Source organism: Sebastes fasciatus, chromosome 8 (assembly GCF_043250625.1).
Source record: "Sebastes fasciatus isolate fSebFas1 chromosome 8, fSebFas1.pri, whole genome shotgun sequence".
Taxonomy (NCBI): domain Eukaryota; kingdom Metazoa; phylum Chordata; class Actinopteri; order Perciformes; family Sebastidae; genus Sebastes; species Sebastes fasciatus.
In genome coordinates this window covers 4,071,851-4,089,154 of record NC_133802.1, presented here as the reverse complement: position 1 = coordinate 4,089,154, position 17,304 = coordinate 4,071,851, and the positions used below count along the sequence as shown (strand labels likewise).

At 39.9% G+C, this 17,304-nt stretch overlaps 1 long non-coding RNA gene across 1 annotated transcript in view; it reads left to right on the top strand.

Moving 5' to 3' along the window:
- Positions 1–9,893: 9,893 nt before the first annotated feature.
- The window catches only part of LOC141772171 (uncharacterized), a 74,616-nt gene continuing 67,205 nt past the window's right edge, over positions 9,894–17,304 (top strand). The window contains exon 1 of the long non-coding RNA XR_012594869.1: positions 9,894–10,164. This is a non-coding gene — a long non-coding RNA (uncharacterized LOC141772171). The remainder of the gene's footprint in view (positions 10,165–17,304) is intronic.

Sequence of the window (17,304 nt, the reverse complement as noted above, 5' to 3'; positions counted from 1 at the left end):
TACTTTCTGCGGTCATTTTCAAATCTGGTGTGCAGCGCCCTCAAGAAGTGGAAGAGGTTAACAGACACAGAGGAATCCTACAAACAGCTGTAAGCAACGAACACAACTTCAATGGGCTTTTTAATGTTTCTGCAAAACCTGTATTACATTCAGTGACACGAGGAGACATTATAGGTCAGCCTCATTACTGTAGCCTGTTATAAGCTCTCTCGATTGCATTAAATGTTGTATTTGTATGGACATTTCAGTATAGATGTGAAATTGTACAGCAATTGTAGGTGTTTTGTGATTTTGGTCTGTCTGTGCTCTCTGTAATGTTGCTAGACCAATATTGGTGCTGAAACGTGAAAAAAGACTGATATTCAGTCCTGAATGCAGAGGAAGATTACTTAACCTATATCTACATTTCTTCATGGAGTGGCTTTGAGGCTTCCTCTTATTTGGTGGGCAGCATGAGCTGTAGAACTGTAGAGCACCCATATACTGACATTTATGTTAAATGCATTCAAACGGCCCCGATGGAGCTGACCATGGATGGATAAAGAGAACGGAGCTGACGGGAGAGCTAGAGACGGACTTGGCGAAATTAGCGGAAGTATGCACATGTGACTGAATACATATATGGAAATAAGATTGACTGGATTTTATTGACCAGAAGTATAAAACATTATATGTCCCTTATAAATAAAAAAATAAAATACCACTAATTTTATGAGAGACATGTCTTTATTCTTTGATTTTTGGTTTTCTGGAAAAAAAATGTAGTAAATAATGCCTGACAATGACTGATATATTTGACTTCAGGACTTCTCTGACTACATACATGCTGAAAATCAAACATTTTTACTGTATTATAATTTTTTTAGATTTTCCAAAGTAAAACTCCCTAGAAGTGTATGAATCACCTTTTTCCCATAGTTTAGTGTTAAAAAAGTTAACAAAAACCGTAATATCAAATTACAATACTTATAGAATTGCAATACTTAAAAATTCCAATACATATCAGGTATCGTGTAGTATCGAATCGGGAGATAGGTGTCCCATTTCTAAGAATTAGCTATGTAGGCTGCACAGGTAGCGATAACAGGGCTGATGCATGTTGAATTAACGGCAGTTAACGGTGTTGCTGACTATTGCTATAAATAATTGCGGGTAACTCCTGTAATGAAACATGTTGCACCAGTTTGGACCCAGCATTTCATTCTGAGCCTGTTACAGAAATCCACTGCCAACACTTACTATCACAAATCACTAGTGTCACATGTGAACTGTGCCAAAAAATATCTACATCTGTTGTTCAAACACTGCGGCAGATTGACTGCTTTCCCTCGGTCTGTGGATCACTTTTCACAAAGCATGTTTGCTTATTCAATTATTGATAAAAGAGAGCCAGGGTAGAGGAAAGCCTGTGTGCCACTGGTGAATGCAGAATCAAGGCAATGTTGCAGTGTCGTACAAAATTAAGTCGTGCTTGTTAAGTAGAACCACAGTGAAATATCTCTACAATTACTAAAGTGAGACTTTATCTTCGGAGGACGGAAGCCAGAGGGAACACACAGGCTTTGTTTTTATACAGAAAGATGGAAAAACAACTGTGGGTGTCTTTTTATTAGAGAAGTTGACTAATAAAGTCATACACTCTACTTAAGATGCGCCAACACTGCAGAGGAATGTTTGAGCAGTTCAGAGAATAGTTTCCTCCGAGTTTGTCACAAAGGGAATGACCTTCTCAAGAAAACAAACACACACAGCAACACGTCTAGACAGATTGACATTGGCTTCATTCTTGGAATTAATAATAAACTGCCCATGTACATTCATTATTTCACAGGCCTCGTTTGACTACATCTGTCTGTCCAGATAGTCAAGCAGTCTGTTGATGATGAGGAGAGGAAGCTGTTGGCAACATTTTTGCAACACTTTATTTAAAGCTGCTTTAGTCAATAGTTTCATATAGGGTTGAGCGATATGCACCAAAAGTGTAGTATCTCTCGTGATACATGGTATATCTCTGTATTTTCTAAGGGTGGGGAAAAAATTCGATTCACCCATGTTTTGTGATTTTGTTTTTTTGGGGGATTTTGAAATAGATTTTTTTAATGCCAGAATATGGACGTTTTTATTGGACTTTATTACTTGTAATCCACAGAAGACATTCCACAAATGTGTACCATGATTTCCAAATATTTCACTATCATCAATAAAACCTTCCATACCAGAATCGATATATTTGCTTTATTTGAGTCTAGAAGAAAGTTACCGCTTTTATTGTTGTTGTCTGATAACGTGACGTCCTATCCGTTCTGTATCCGTCAACCAAATCAAACGAGCGGTCGGCCGCAGCGAATCCAAACGAGAAAGTAGCAAATGGCGGAGGGTCAGCGTGGATTCGACCTGCACCCTCCCATTTTAAATCCAAAGTGGTAAACACTACACATCCAGTAAAGTGTGGAAACACTTTGGGATTCACACATTACCATGAAAAGCAGAGCTAGACATCACGGCTAAAGCTGCATGCTAACTCGATAATGATAGCCTAGGGAGGAGGTTAGGTTTTGACCGTCGTTGGTTTGTTTGTTTGTTTGTTTGTTTGTTTATCTGTTAGCGGGATTACTCCAAAAGTCTGCGATGGATTTAAAATAATTTTTTTGGAGGGGTGGGGTGTGGCTTAATAAACAATCCATTCGATTTGGTGGCGATCCGGATCATGATAAGAATTCCGATCAGCTTGAGCATTAAAACCACAGAGTATAACACATGTGCAGTGTAACTGATGATGCGTGACCCGCATCCTTCTTCAAGCAGAGAGATACGTGTGTGGATATGTGTGCGGAAGCTGTTGGCTGTCCGTGGTGAGAAAGAAAAAAACGGGAGATGACGGGATGACAGACAACGTAGTGTAACGTCATACAAACATAACAAGGCTGCTGAATGAGAGAGGCATCCGCCGATATCTTACACGGAAACACACCGTGTTAATAATAAACCGACCACCTCACTGTACCGCCAGCTGTGAGCTGTGATCTGTGATCTGTTTTTAAAGTCACACGTTGGCGGAAGTCTGCGCTCTCCGAGTGCAATTCTAGTTCATATTGTATTGTATACTGTATATTGTTTGACATAAATGTCAGTAAGTTGACCTATTTCAGTACTTTCATTAGGACCTATGTTGATCTTGATCTTGTAATATACTTAATCCATTAGACGTATAAAATATACAAAAGAATGCATAATGGTAATGGACCCGTACAGTATCTTTCGTAAGGTAATCACCTTAAAATGACTGAGTTTCACCACTTTACACCTACTTATGAAAGGCTCATTTTCTCCAAATCTTCAATGGAAAAACAGTGGAGTTTGAATTCTTCTGGAAAGCTGTCTGTGAGCGTACCCCTTTGCTGATCACGGCTCATGCGTCTGCACTGCGGGGACGCTTCTCGCAGCGTTACTGATCAAAGAAGCTGCTCTATGTCACACGTCTGGGAAGAAAGCACAAGCGTTTTGCCAAATAAAAGAAAAAAGGAGAGACAAGCCCAAAAAATATGAGCAAAATGTACAAAGAGGACAAACAACAAGTACGAGATAGATTTTCAAACAAGAGGGCATAAGAATCATGCAGGCGTGTCCCTCACCAAGGTGCTAAACAATATCCAAAAAATGTGAAGTGGTAATAAATCAAAGGTGTTATTGCTTTTGGACAAATTCCATCAATAGGTACAGTGACGGGTACGTGATTTGCTTCAGCTGGTCTGATGGCAAGAGACCCAATAATATCAGCTGTGGTCTGAGGACACGGAGCACTTGTACCAGGAAATTGGTGTTTCACATTGTTCTTCAGTTTGTGTGAAAACAACAAGCATAACTTAAATGACTTTCTCTACTTGTTCACCAATGCATTCTAGGCAGATTCAAGACAACAATATCCTTTTACTTTAAGCATAGTACTGTAAACTAACACATGGATTTCTTTTCTGACTTGTCACTTCTCTCCTTTCCGTTTACAAGACTTAGTAGTATGCTATTGTATATGTGTCTTTATCATTTAGAGATGTAGCATAAGACTAACTTTCACTGACGCCGGTCAAGTGAAAGGAAAAACGGTAAAGGATTGCAGCAGAGAAATATGGTGTGTACTGTATGAGTGGACACACAGTGAATGAGTAGAATATGTTGGTTTGAAATTGTCCAATATTTCAAGGCCTTTGTTAGAAACGCTGTGGCCTCCATCAGATTCAAACAGAATCAATGTGTGCCTGAACAAAAACGGCCTTTATACAATATTCAACATTGGTGGAACTGCAATATCCACTTTGTTGCAAATGTAAATATGAATGTTTAATTTATTTGAATGTGTAACTGCACCATAGTATTCATGCATGCAGCACTCATTCATATTTCATTCTTATGAATATGAGAATGCTCCCTAGTCTCTGATGTCAAGTTTGGTGCCATCACTGCTGGCTTGTGGTGTGTGTTCTCTGGTTGTGTGTGTGTGTGAGTGTGTCCTCCAGCTCTGTGGTCATTACAGATAACAATACAGAATCACAAAGACATAAAAAAAAAAATCATAAATTGTTCTTTTTTGCTGCTGATATTTTTGTAACATTTCTGCACTTCACAAGACAGCGTAATAATTTGATTATTATTACCTTAATATTCTGTTAATATTCCATGATCTTTGTATGTCATTCACTTTAACATGGGGAACCTGTCTTGAGCTTCAACTCCAAAGCATCGTTTTTTTTCTAGCTGAGAGGCATCAGCTCATTAGTCTGAACAACAAATTGGATTCTGCCTTTACGACATTTCGACGTCGATTAAACGTCTGATCAGCGTTGGTCGTGGATATGACGTCTAGTTGATATTGCAAATATATGTTTGTGGTAAATTTAGAAACAGTATATCTACTACTTAGTCTTATTTTGCAACTGTGAATTAGGGCTGTCAACGAATATTCAAAATTCAAGTACATGTTGAAATAGTGGAAAAAATCCGATATTCAAATGTGAAAATTAATATTTGATATATTTGAAAAAGGTGCAGCACTACTGCAGCTGTCTGCCTCACGCGCACTTAATGCACTGCATAACGGGAATCGCACAACGTCACTTTCACTAATTGAAAATAAAATGTAACATAAAGGTCAAGCTGAACGAGGAATAATTCAACAGCAACCGTAGTGATGGCAGAGAACTCCACCACCGAGAGAGAGAGCAGCAAGCATTACGTTATGTCATGTATACAAACCACGTACCTATCAGCTGTGAGCTCGAGATCAGACTACAGGCGTGACCACTGAAAAGATGGGTGAGTAGTACTTGATATATTCTGACGTAAAACACATATTTAATATTGTGATATTTACTGGAAAGGACATGTAATATAGCCAACCGCAAGTAGGAAACTTTCAGGCGATCTTGTGATATTTGTAGTGAAATGAGGAGGTATTGTATAGATAACTATTGCAAAGGATTTGATCTAAATGCTCTCCGAGCAGTGGGAAATAGATCAATAACACAACAGTAGTAGGTAGTAACATAGGCCTATGTTCATCACATTATGTTTTGAACACACCTGATGCAATAGAATTAATAATGAAATAGTATTTAAGAGTTTTCTGAATCTGCTCTATTGACAGAATACAGAATATGATTTTACATGGCAAACGTTAAAAAAGAGGACATTTTTGTTCATATGAAGGTTGTGATATATAATATAATAATTACTGTAGCAAGTTTTGTTCTTAAGCTTTTTGGGCGTTATCTATAGTAATAATAATGGTCCTAAATGATGTAAAATTGCATAGTTTTAGGTCAAAAACCTTCAGATTTTCTTGGGGGAGGACCCCCAAACCCTTAACCCAAATTTATCCGGTTCCTTCTTTGCCTGTGATGTTTGTGGGTTTATAATTTAAAAGACTGATCTTCTGATCTTGGCTCAATAACCTAGCTTTGTCTTGACTTCTTGTTGACGTATTGTCTTATAATGATTAAAGTTGCTGTGGCATCTTGTGAATGGAGGGGAGGGCCTCCAAAACGTCCGGAGCCCCAGGAGCTCAAGTAATATTAAGGCGCCCCTGTAAGTGTGGAATGGATAGCAGTCAGATTTGATGAACAGAACTAGTAGTAACGGTAGTGTTCTCCTAGAGGTGTACTGACCCAACTCTGAGTCTGCTGAGTGCTCAGAGACCTTTGCTGCATGTCTTTTGTGATTGTAAGGCCATTAGTTGGTACAGTAGATTGTCACCGTTTCATTGTTTTTATCTTGAGGCGGCGTCTCATGAGAACCAACAGCAGTTGCCACCAAAGAAAAATAACATCTTAACCAATAAAAATCAGCCTTTGAAAGACTTTTCATTTCTCTAGCAGATGTTTTTTGTCACATAATTAGTTTTTTCAAGCCTATTCACTGGCTTCATTGTGATAATGGGATGTTTTATTTTGTGTGCCTCTTTAAAAGTTTGCCCTAACTTGGCATGACGGCAGCTACAGTTGGGTAAACTGTGCTCCTGCCGTGCAGTTTCCAATAACTTCAGCTCATATCAAAAGTTTTCCTCATATTGAAGAGAGAACTTTTTCTTCCCCGATGTTCTTTGCCTTCTGCTGTCTTTGCCCTCGCTCTCCATCCACCCCTCTTTCTGTCTGTCTTTCTCTCTCTCTGCCACCGGTACAGGTCTGCTCGGCTGGCAGCAGGCAGGAATGCAACCTGAGTGGGCAGAGTAGAGGGAAGGGGGCAGAGGCCAAGGCAACACAGATCTGATCCGAGAACAGCGGCTGCCAAGGTAAACACACAGTGAGAGAGATGGGAGCCGTGGATGTAAATATAGAAAGATTATGGTGGTTTGACACGTATCCCTCCCCATCTGATTCACATCCCGGAGCATTAACTATCTCGATCTGCACTGAGGAGAGCATCGCCGGCTGAAAGGAAAAAGGAAATAACAAAATCCTTGAAAGTTTTTGAGAGATTTTGGAGGTTACATTTGTTTAAATTGGAACATATTCTATTATAAGTGCAAAGACTATGAAATATAATAATAGAGTGTCTAAGTGAACTTAGAAATCAAGTTCAAACAGAACTACTACGCGTAAGGAATACCAGCAGCTGATAATTGTCTGTACATACATGGGAACATTGCGAGCAGGAACTGCTAATAGCTAATTCTCCATATCGTTAATGTTGCCAGCTTGTCAGAATGTAAACAAATACAGGCTCATAAGAGAATAGCAGTATTTTCTTGTACCTGACATTACAACAGCACATTTGATGAGCTTTTATGGGGTATTGCTCTCCTGATGGCTTCATTATATTGATTCCCAAATAGGCCAATATGTTGGTGTTACAATCTTTTCATCCATCAGATGAGCAAAAATATTTTTGACTTGCTCCGTTTTCAGAAAACAGTCAAATTTCACAATGAGCTGATAAATAAAAAAAAAAAGTAGGACAAGCAGCTCGTCACACAGAAAAAAAAACCCCTCAGAGATCCACTTAAGCAAAAAAAACAAGGACGGGACTCTACACAGGATTTAAATTACAAGAGGTCCAGCCAGTTCACAGAATAATAGTGAGTAACTTCTGCTGTAATTATTACTGGAATGGGAGTGAAAACTGACCCACATAAGCTCTGCAGCATTAAAATCTCTGACCAGCACAGGTAACGTTAAAATCACCCCACTCCTCCTAAAGAAATAAACCCAGTCTGCATGGGGCTTAAAGGTGCAAAATACTAGGGCTGGGACGATACATCTTTCTCCCGATTTGATACTATCACGATACTTGGGTGCCGATTTCATATATATCGCGATTTTTAAGTATTGCGACTCTACAAGTATTGCGATTCATTATTACAATTTATTATGATTTTTTTTTTAACATTTTTAACACTACACCATGGAGAAAAATTTAATCATACACTTTCAGGGACTTTTACTTTGGAAAATATCGAAATTAATACAGTAAAATTTTTTGATTTTCAGCATGTATGTAGTCAGAGATGTCCTGAAGTTAAATATTTCAGTCATTGTCAGGCATTATTAAATTTTTTTCCAGCAATCCAAAATCAAAAAATAAAGAAATTTCCCTCACAAATTAGTTGGAAACTGGACATAGTCACACTTGTATACATGTACTTCCACTAACTTTGACAAGTCCGTCGCTAGTAGGGTTGGTGGAAATTTCCCCACTGACGATATTGCTTTAAAAAAAAAAAGACAATATACGATATGTTAAGAACTGGGTTCAAACGTGGACTCAAATGCAGCACACAACGGGAAGGTAAGTAAGAACAACAGGATTTATTATAAAAATAATGTTCCTTTAACGGGGCTGGGGTCTTGGGGTGTCTGGCTTGGCAGGGCTTTGTGTCTACGAGAGGAGGCGGGGGTCGAAGGGGCACGAAGAAGGGGCTCCAGACTTCCTTCCGAAGGTAAGGTGAACTGAATCGTGATCCGGGGAGGGGGAATGGCGTCGGAGAGTGAGCAGGCAGGTAAGTAGCAGGGAGCGAAGGCAGCTGGCAGGTAGGCAGACCTGAACAGAGGAGAGCAGGGTTAAGCAGGATCCAAAAAACTGGCAAAGTCAAATAAAAAATGTACACAAGGTAATTTGGCCTGAAAACGTTTACTACCACTGAGGGCGACGGAACGATCTGGCGACGTCTGGCAGGAAGACCGGAGTTGATATACTGCAGGAAGGTGTCTTGATAGGATGATTGGTGTCAGGTGTGCCAGCAGCAACCCCCCTACACACAGACAGACTAGACAGACAGGGGAAGAACACACAGGAGACAAAAGGGCAGGGGAAACAGAGGAAACACTGGGAAAAGCTGGACTGCCGGGTGATATCATAACAAGATATTATCGTCCAAAAAAAGGTGAACAGAGAACATAGATAAATATCTATGGACTGGAGACACATATATTGCAATACATAAGTGGCCACAAAGTATAGACAGTTAGCGCTATTTTACACAATGACATGCTGAGATCAATAAATCAGATCAATCAGCTGGTGACTAGTAACTGCATCGTACATTCTCGCCACCGTTAATATTTTGTTACCTTTGATTGAGGGCTGATTGCTCACCATGGGAGGAGTTTTGGTCCGGCTGCTGTTTGTGGAGGGAGCCGGTGACAGACTTGTGCATCTTGGATGGTGGCAGAGATTTGTGGCGTTTCCATCTTTAGTCCCAACTTGTTTATCGAACAGTTTACAAATCACTTTGTTCATGTTATTTGGCTCTCCTTTTTCGTTTGGTTTAAAACCAAAGAATCGCCAATGACCCCCCTTCTCCCCTCAAACAAGCGTGCAGGAGACCAGAGAGAGGGACATTGTGTGTTCAGCTTTCACTACTTTTGTAGCTTCTAACTGAATCTCTGACTTCACTGTTTATACTTTCAGATATCTTTATGTAGCCCCAGGGCAATTTGTTCTGCCCCTGAGTGCCATTGTGGCTGGTTTCCTGGTCTACTACCAGTTTCCTGGTGGTTCTGCTCAGAATAAATATGTTTTGGTTAATATTTACATGTTCAGTTCAATATACACATACAGTATGTTGTCACTTTAAATAGGTTGGTTGCAGTGTACTTGGTGAGCATGTGGTTTACTTTGAGTACAACCTACATTGTTTAATTTTATTACATGTAATTGGTTGTTTATGTGTCATGTCACTTTACCTGGTTGTGATTGGCTGTGGGGCGGGACTAGCAAGGAGCAGGTGGTCCAGCGAGAGAAGTGAGGGAGCGGCGCAACTGAGAGGTTGGAGAGAAGCTAGTAGAATGAAAAGAGATGTAGTAATTAGAGATTTACGGTTTAAAGTGTGTTTGTAAGTTATAGTGCTGTAGAAACTAGAGCATAGGACTGCAAGCCAGTGAAAAGCCGTATGTATACTTTGCAAGTAGTTAAGTGGCTATCAATGCCTTAGCTGATATTGCGCCGCTAGCCTTTCCAGCTAACCAGTCAAGCTAACTACCACCAAAGGACACTCTGGACTGCCCAGGTAGCCTCCAGGTGACCTGGATAAAAGCCTGGTAGCTCCTCTGGCAATGCGGGAGAAAGAAGGTTTCACCCATCGGACTGCCATGGTCAGCTATCAGCCTTTCTAGCTTTTTGCACTACTGGAGGTGCAACATTAGGACTCTGTGATACAAACTCTGCTACGCTACCGTGAGTACTCAGCTTTTATTTGGCTGTTAGAGTGAATGGGCCTCAACTGTTTTTGGCCACCACATTCAATCGACCAGGCCTGCAACGGGGTTGTTTTCATTAATGGTCCTTTTCTGTTTGCCGGCTTGTGTGTGTGTGTGTGTGTGTGTGTGTGTGTGTGTTTGTGAGAGTGTGTGTGTGGGCCCACCAGGTTATTTTTGGTGAAAGTAAAAGAAACCATAAGAGTTCATTGCATATCCTTTGGTACTGCTTTATGTTATTTTGGGCTAGACCAAGTACATTAAAGGGTAACATACATGCTAGTGACCCCAGAAGGTTAAAGGAACATAGAAGATTGACTTGGGTTAATACTGACTCTATCTCTGTGAAAGGTCAAAGTACTATTTTCTTGGTATACTATTATTGAGAGTATTGTGAACCTTTTTTATTTTACATATTTTTGATATCATTCCCTTTTAGTTAATAAATTGAGTAAATTGTTGGGGACATATTTGTTATGTGGTTTTTATTAGGTATAAACATAACCACAGTGCAGTGACATATAAGAAATAGGGAGGAAATAATTATGGGTTATTAAAATAAAGCAACAACAGGAATAAGGGTTTAACTAAAGCCAACCTGGGAATTAAGTTTTACGAACACAGGGCGCTACCTTTATAAAAAGGTGCAGAAAAAGCGCTTCATTTATTTTACCGTTTTGCTTTTCAGCTGCATAGGAGTCGTTTTTAGTTGCTGCTGATGAAAACTCCACATTTCCTGATTTTGCTGCTTCATTATAAAAGCTTTTAAATAACAAAATAACGGGGGACTTTTATTGTGAAGAATATAGGAAATGAAATGTGTTTATCACCGTTTTACAGGGACGGCTGGCTTGTTACGATAACGTTTCCTGTCCATGACAGAGTTAGCATGTAGCTTTAGCCACGTCAAGCTCTGCTTTTCCTGGTAATGTGTGAAACCCAAAGTGTTGAGGGTGCAGGTCGGATAGCTAGCCGGTGGCTCGCAGCTAACGGGTCTTGCAGTGCAAACAACGGCGAAAGTGCTGACAAGAGATAAGTATTTACCTGAGGGGGGACCGGAGAATGGGTGGCGATGGCGCTGTTGGTCAGGACGGCGTTAGCAGCTATAACTGCTGTATGAGAGCAGTGCAGAGCATTGGCCGTGAGCTAGCTAGCGGGGCACTCACTAAAAGGCATGAGCAGCCGGCCCGGCGATGTCAACAAAGCACGGAAAAGCTCGGGTTACAACACACACAGAGGGAGAGTGACTTCATTCTCAGCTCTGGTGGATATTACTCCTCTATATCTTTACACAGCAAATAGTTGTTTTTAATGCTATATTAATGCTCTGGATATCAAATTTAGCACCTTTATGAGATGAAACGTACATAAAGCAGTGGCACAATTATCTGCCCTATTGTAAAAGATATATGCTAATTGTGCTACTTGTGCGTACTGATTTCCAAAATCCTGTGATTAAGGAACACCTATTTATTAAGTACAGCTATGTAATGGACTAAGGGATTCTTCTATTGATTTTGCTTTAGACAAGTTGTTTATGGATCTAGTTTTTGCAATTCTGTGAGTTTCTCGATAACTATAAAGTCTGACAAAGTTTCCATTGAGGTCAAAAACACAAATTGTTTTTCCACCCACATGTTCTACCACTTCATAAAAGTTGAACTTAAGCAACATAGACGGCAGTTTATTGTATGTATTAGTTTATTTAGTTAGAAAAGTTTGGAGGATATTTATACACTCGGTTCGATATTCAGACGGTAGAAGTCAATGTAGAGGCTACTCTTCCACTTGACAAAAAACTTTTTTCTTCATTTTCTGTCTGTGGATTTTATTCACAACTCCTTTTATGAAGTGTGACAGCTTCGATCGCCTGGAGACTTTGTGTTCTTACTGTATCTGATTGGAGACAACACAAGGTCATCTGCGCAGTGCAAACAAGACTCTCGAGGCGTCCGCCCACTACTATCATCAGCTGACAAGGTCAGCGCTTTCAGGCTGATGTAGAGTATGCACAGATTACACAGAGAAGTTGTGTCTGTCTAACCTCTCAGACCCCGGGGCTCTCCCAGCCTAATCAGGATCGGTTTTTCACATTATTATAACATGAATTTCAAATTGTGTAAAGGCATCACATCACACAGCGCTGATTTGAACCGAACTGCCGAACAGTTGTATATGAGAGCGACAGTTTTAGCCTGAAAATATTTCAGTGCTGGATTTTCAGAAACTAATATCTATGGTTCTGTTTTTGTAGTGCAGTACACATGACTTTTAAAGCAGTACAAGGTTCAATGCAGTAACTCTGTTAATGTGTGAAGTGTGTGAGATGATTGTGTGGAACAAAATGTGCTCATATAATACGTCTTTGTTCACTACAGAACTTCTTTTCTCAATCTAGAAGCCCAGTGCCAAAATTGTCCATCTGCCATGGAAAAACTTGTGCGGAGCTTACTTTTTTAAAAAGACAGCATTACTTGAATAATCAATACTGTAACATAGTCATAGTAATGCACAGCCAACGCAATGCCCATCATCCACTGAGCCAGTGGGTTAGTTTGGGAAAGCTGTCAGTCAAACTCTGGTCACTGAGACTGCCTGAAAGGAGGCTTTGGCCTGCTTCCAAGTGGGCTCTTGTCCAGTTTATTGAGGGTGTGAAAGCGAAGCAGATCAACAGGACTGTGGGATATAGATATATGATTTAAGCTAAACTACTATTAATTAGAGGTGGGAAAAAATCAATTCACCTATGTATCACAATTCTTTTTGTTTTTACTATTTTGATGTTGATTTTTTAATGCCAGAACCGATATAAGTGCTTCATTTGAGTCTATGCGGAGCTAGAAGAAAGTAACCACTTTTATTGCTGTAGTCGGAGTAACGTGATGTCATATCCACTTCAATATCCAAAACAAAGCTGCTGTGAGCCAAAGCGAGAAAGCAAACGGCGAAAGGGTCCGTAGAGATACGACCTGCACCCTCCTATTTTAAATCCAGCGTGGTAAACACTACACATCCAGTAAAGTATGGAAACACTTTGGGTTTCACACATGCAGGAAAAGCAGAGCTAGACATCTCGTCTAAAGCTGCATGCTAACTCTGTCATGGACAGGAAACGTTATCGTATTGCGGTAACGTGCAGTCAAGCCGGCCGTCACTCTCATCTCCGTGGTCAAATCGGCTGACGCTACAACTTTAGAGCACCCATATGCGGACTTGGCGAAGTTAGCGGAAGTATACACGTGGGTTTATTTCATACAAAATACATATATAGAAAGTATAAAACATTTAACATAATCTTTATAAATTATAAAGAAAACCTACTAATTTGTGAGGGAAATGTCTTTATTCTTTGAATTTGTGTTGCTGGAAATAATTAAATAAATAATTCTTGACAATGACTGATATATTTGACTTCAGGACATCTCTGACTACATACATGCTGAAAATCAAACATTTTTATTGTATCAATTTAGATATTTTCCAAAGTAAAAGTCCCTAGAAGTGTATTATTAAATTTTTTCCCATGGTCTGGTGTTATAAAAGTTAGCAACAATCGCAATAAATCGTAATATTGAATCGCAATACTTGTAGAATCGCTATACTTAAAAATCGAATTACATATCAAATCGGCACCCAAGTATCGTGATACTATCGAATCGGGAGACAGGCGTATCATCCCAGCCCTACTATTAACCATCTGTTGATTGTCAATTCGCCTTCGTCCAATGTCAGCTGGGATCGTCTCCAGCCCCCCCGCGACCCTGAACAGGATAAACGGTTACATAAAATGGATGGATGGATGATTGTGAATTATTGAGAAATTTATGTCCTAATCTGTATCTCCCATAGAGTCCCATAGAGCCTATATATTTATGCAAGAAGGACCATGTATGGTGTCATCAAAAAGTAAAAAGGAGTTAAACCAGAGGTGTTTTGAGCATTGTGTCCCACTCCATCCATGGTCCTACTTCGTGCATTTTAACAATCCCCCAATAAAAAGCCAGAGAAACTGTAGTAACCACACAGTAATTCTTCTCCTCATGTAATATTACAGTATGAGCGCCTCTTTTTTTGTACCGTTCCTACCCGTTGAATGAATGAGTAACCTGTCAGTTGATATAACATCATGTTTACAGCTCTTGGTACGTTTCTAAGAAGTCAGTGTGAACTCAGTGTGAACATTGTCAGATATACGTCGCTTTGGACAAAAGCGTCTGCTGAATGAAATTGTAGAATTGTAGAACTCAAAGCGATACTTTGAAAACACTACAGGTGTGAAAGACACCTTAGATACTGTATATGCTGGGCAGGACATTCAACAGTTAAAAAAAATAAGTGCCCTCTGATGTTAGAATTATAATGTAATGTTATAGAGAAATTGTTTCGAAATGATCTCAAAAATAAGTTTGGCATTTCTGTACTGAAATCTGATGCAAGATTGCAAGATTAAAAGATCCACTTTGATCCACTACTTTATGTCTTAGATTCTCATTTTGCTTTCATTTGCGTGATTTTCCTTTTTTTTTATAGCCTGCACATTCAATGAGCATTGTTGGAGGGAAAATGCCTCACTGTAATTGTTGTTCACATGATTATAAAGAATTTGAAACTTGTGTAACAACAAAATAAAAAAAATGCGATTGTGATGATGAAGTTTAGGAACCATAATCCATAATTAGTGTTGTTTTTATTAAAGCCTGAAAATCAATCTTATAGTTACTTGGAAATTGTTAAAGGTACCATATCGTGCTCATTTTCAGGTTCTTACTTGTATTTTGTGTTTCTACTAGAACATGTTTACATGCTGTAATGTTTAAAAAAAAACTTTATTTTCCTCATACTGTCAGCCTGAATATACCTGTATTCACCCTCTGTCTGAAACGCTCCGTTTTAGTGCATTTCAATGGAATTGCAACGGAATTGCAAAGGAATTGCGTTGCTAGGCAACGGTGTAGGTCCATGTTTACTTCCTGTCAGCTGATGTTATTTACAACACTGCAACCAGGAATAAACTGGGACACATTTAGAATGTTTATGTTTAAAACCGTGTAATGGTCTAAATATTATGTATTTGTGACATCACAAATGGACAGAAATCCTAACGGCTTGTTTCAAACGCACAATTTTTGAATACGGGTTGTGTGTATTTCTCCTTATATTCAGCGTTTTAATAGTTTAAAAGTATTTTTATAGCACTTAAACCTGCTTTATAATGTAAAAGACCTGAAAATCTCACTTTTTACAATATGGGACCTTTAAGTACTGTAAGATTTAAATACATTTTCCAGATGTATAAACCAGAATATAACTGTTGGACATCATGGTTTCCATGTTGACAAATGTCTATTGTAAAGCCTGGTAGTCTTGCATTTAATATATGCATGTTTTGTTGTGGTAAATTGCTTTCAACGCATGATGTTGACTTCGAACAATACCTCGGCAGGTGAGAGCCGATAACACTTCTTCCTGCTGTTCAGCCATTTGTGGTGAATTTCAGTTGTAATTGTATGTCTTCGGAACCGCCGTTTCTTTGTGTAAAATAAAATAGTGTGGTTCCAAAGTGCTTATCAGCGAGCTAAAACAGTGTAATGTATTGTTAAAGCCGTGCTGCTGGATGGAGTGGGCTTTATGTGCGATGGGCAGATGGACGCTCGGACAAGGCAGGTGGGGTGCTAGACGGACAGACTGAAGGGAGGGCCTACGCGCCGCGGCCCACAATGCCTTGTCACAGTCCCTCATGGGATGCGATGCCACCTTTTTTCCCTGCCCTCCATCCCCATGTTTCACCCACGTGTAAACACACTCGCACACATACAAACACACCGAGCTCATGATTTGGGTGGGAACTGAGAAAAAGGCAATCACTGCCATCTGTTGTGTAGGCTTAAGGATTTCCCTGCTGTAGCACAGTAGAAGTCTCCAAGAGGAAGAGGAGGAGACATGAAGAAACTTCTCTTTGTACGCTTCCCCTTTTCTTTTCTTTTCTTTTCTTTTCGGGTGTGTCAGGGTTACGGTTTGCATTCCCAGTGGGACTACCTGTACTTAAAATGGTTGCGTCTCTAACACTGATTCGGGACTCGTAGCAGCTTTAGTACCAGCCATCAGCACAATGGTGTGAATAGAGAAATGTTGTCACACAAAAGCAGCGCTGACAATAATTCCGGGCTCAGTGCTGATTCAAAAATACAGCTTTTTACGGTGAGAGGACTCAGCACTGCCTCGTGTGCAGCTCCCGGTGAGATGAATATTGAGGTACAGGCACTCTGCTTTGGTGAGGCTGTCATATTACCTCTGAATGTCATGATATTAAAGAAGAGAGCCGCTGCAATATAGAATACAAACTGACTCTTTGTGTGTGTGTGTGTGTGTGTGTGTGTGTGTGTGTGTGTGTGTGTGTGTGGAATGGGAAAAGAGCTGAGTTGGCTCTCTGCAGAAGTGTGTTCAGGTGACACAAACACATCACGAGATACAGTAGAAGTAGTTCAGACAATTCAAACTCTGTGTGTGCGTGTGCGTGTGCGTGTGTGTGTGTGTGTGTGTGTGTGTGTGTGTGTGTGTGTGTGTGTGTGTGTGTTCATGCAAGACAGCAGCTCTTTAAAGCAGAGTGTTAAAAGTGGTAGGGCTGCAGGCAAGGCCATCCATCAGAACAAGGCACAGGCAGGTAACTCCCACTACACTCTGTTCTTTCTCTATTTCTTCTTAGTTTTCTCTCATCTCTCATAACACCGTTATTACTCCGTTGAACTCAGAACATCAGAACATCTGGATGTGACTTAACGGCGATGAGGGAAGCGGGAATGTAAAGAGAAATGGAGAAGTAATGACGTGAGCATGGAGATGCAGATTAAATTGCACCTCACTTTGATCATGTACGCGTTTACAAATTATCTCAAGCCTTTGAGCTGCGTTAATCCATATTTTCATAAACACTGTGGATGAAATGACAATGTATAATGTGGAAGTATTTGAAAGCAATTTGCTGGAAAGCAGTAAAAATACTTTTTAGAAGGGAAATACTCTTTCTCACGTTTCCTACATCCTTACATTGATAGACATCTATCAGCTCACGCATAACATAACACGTGGAATTCCAGTGAGAAGTGGTAGCCGCTGACAGCAG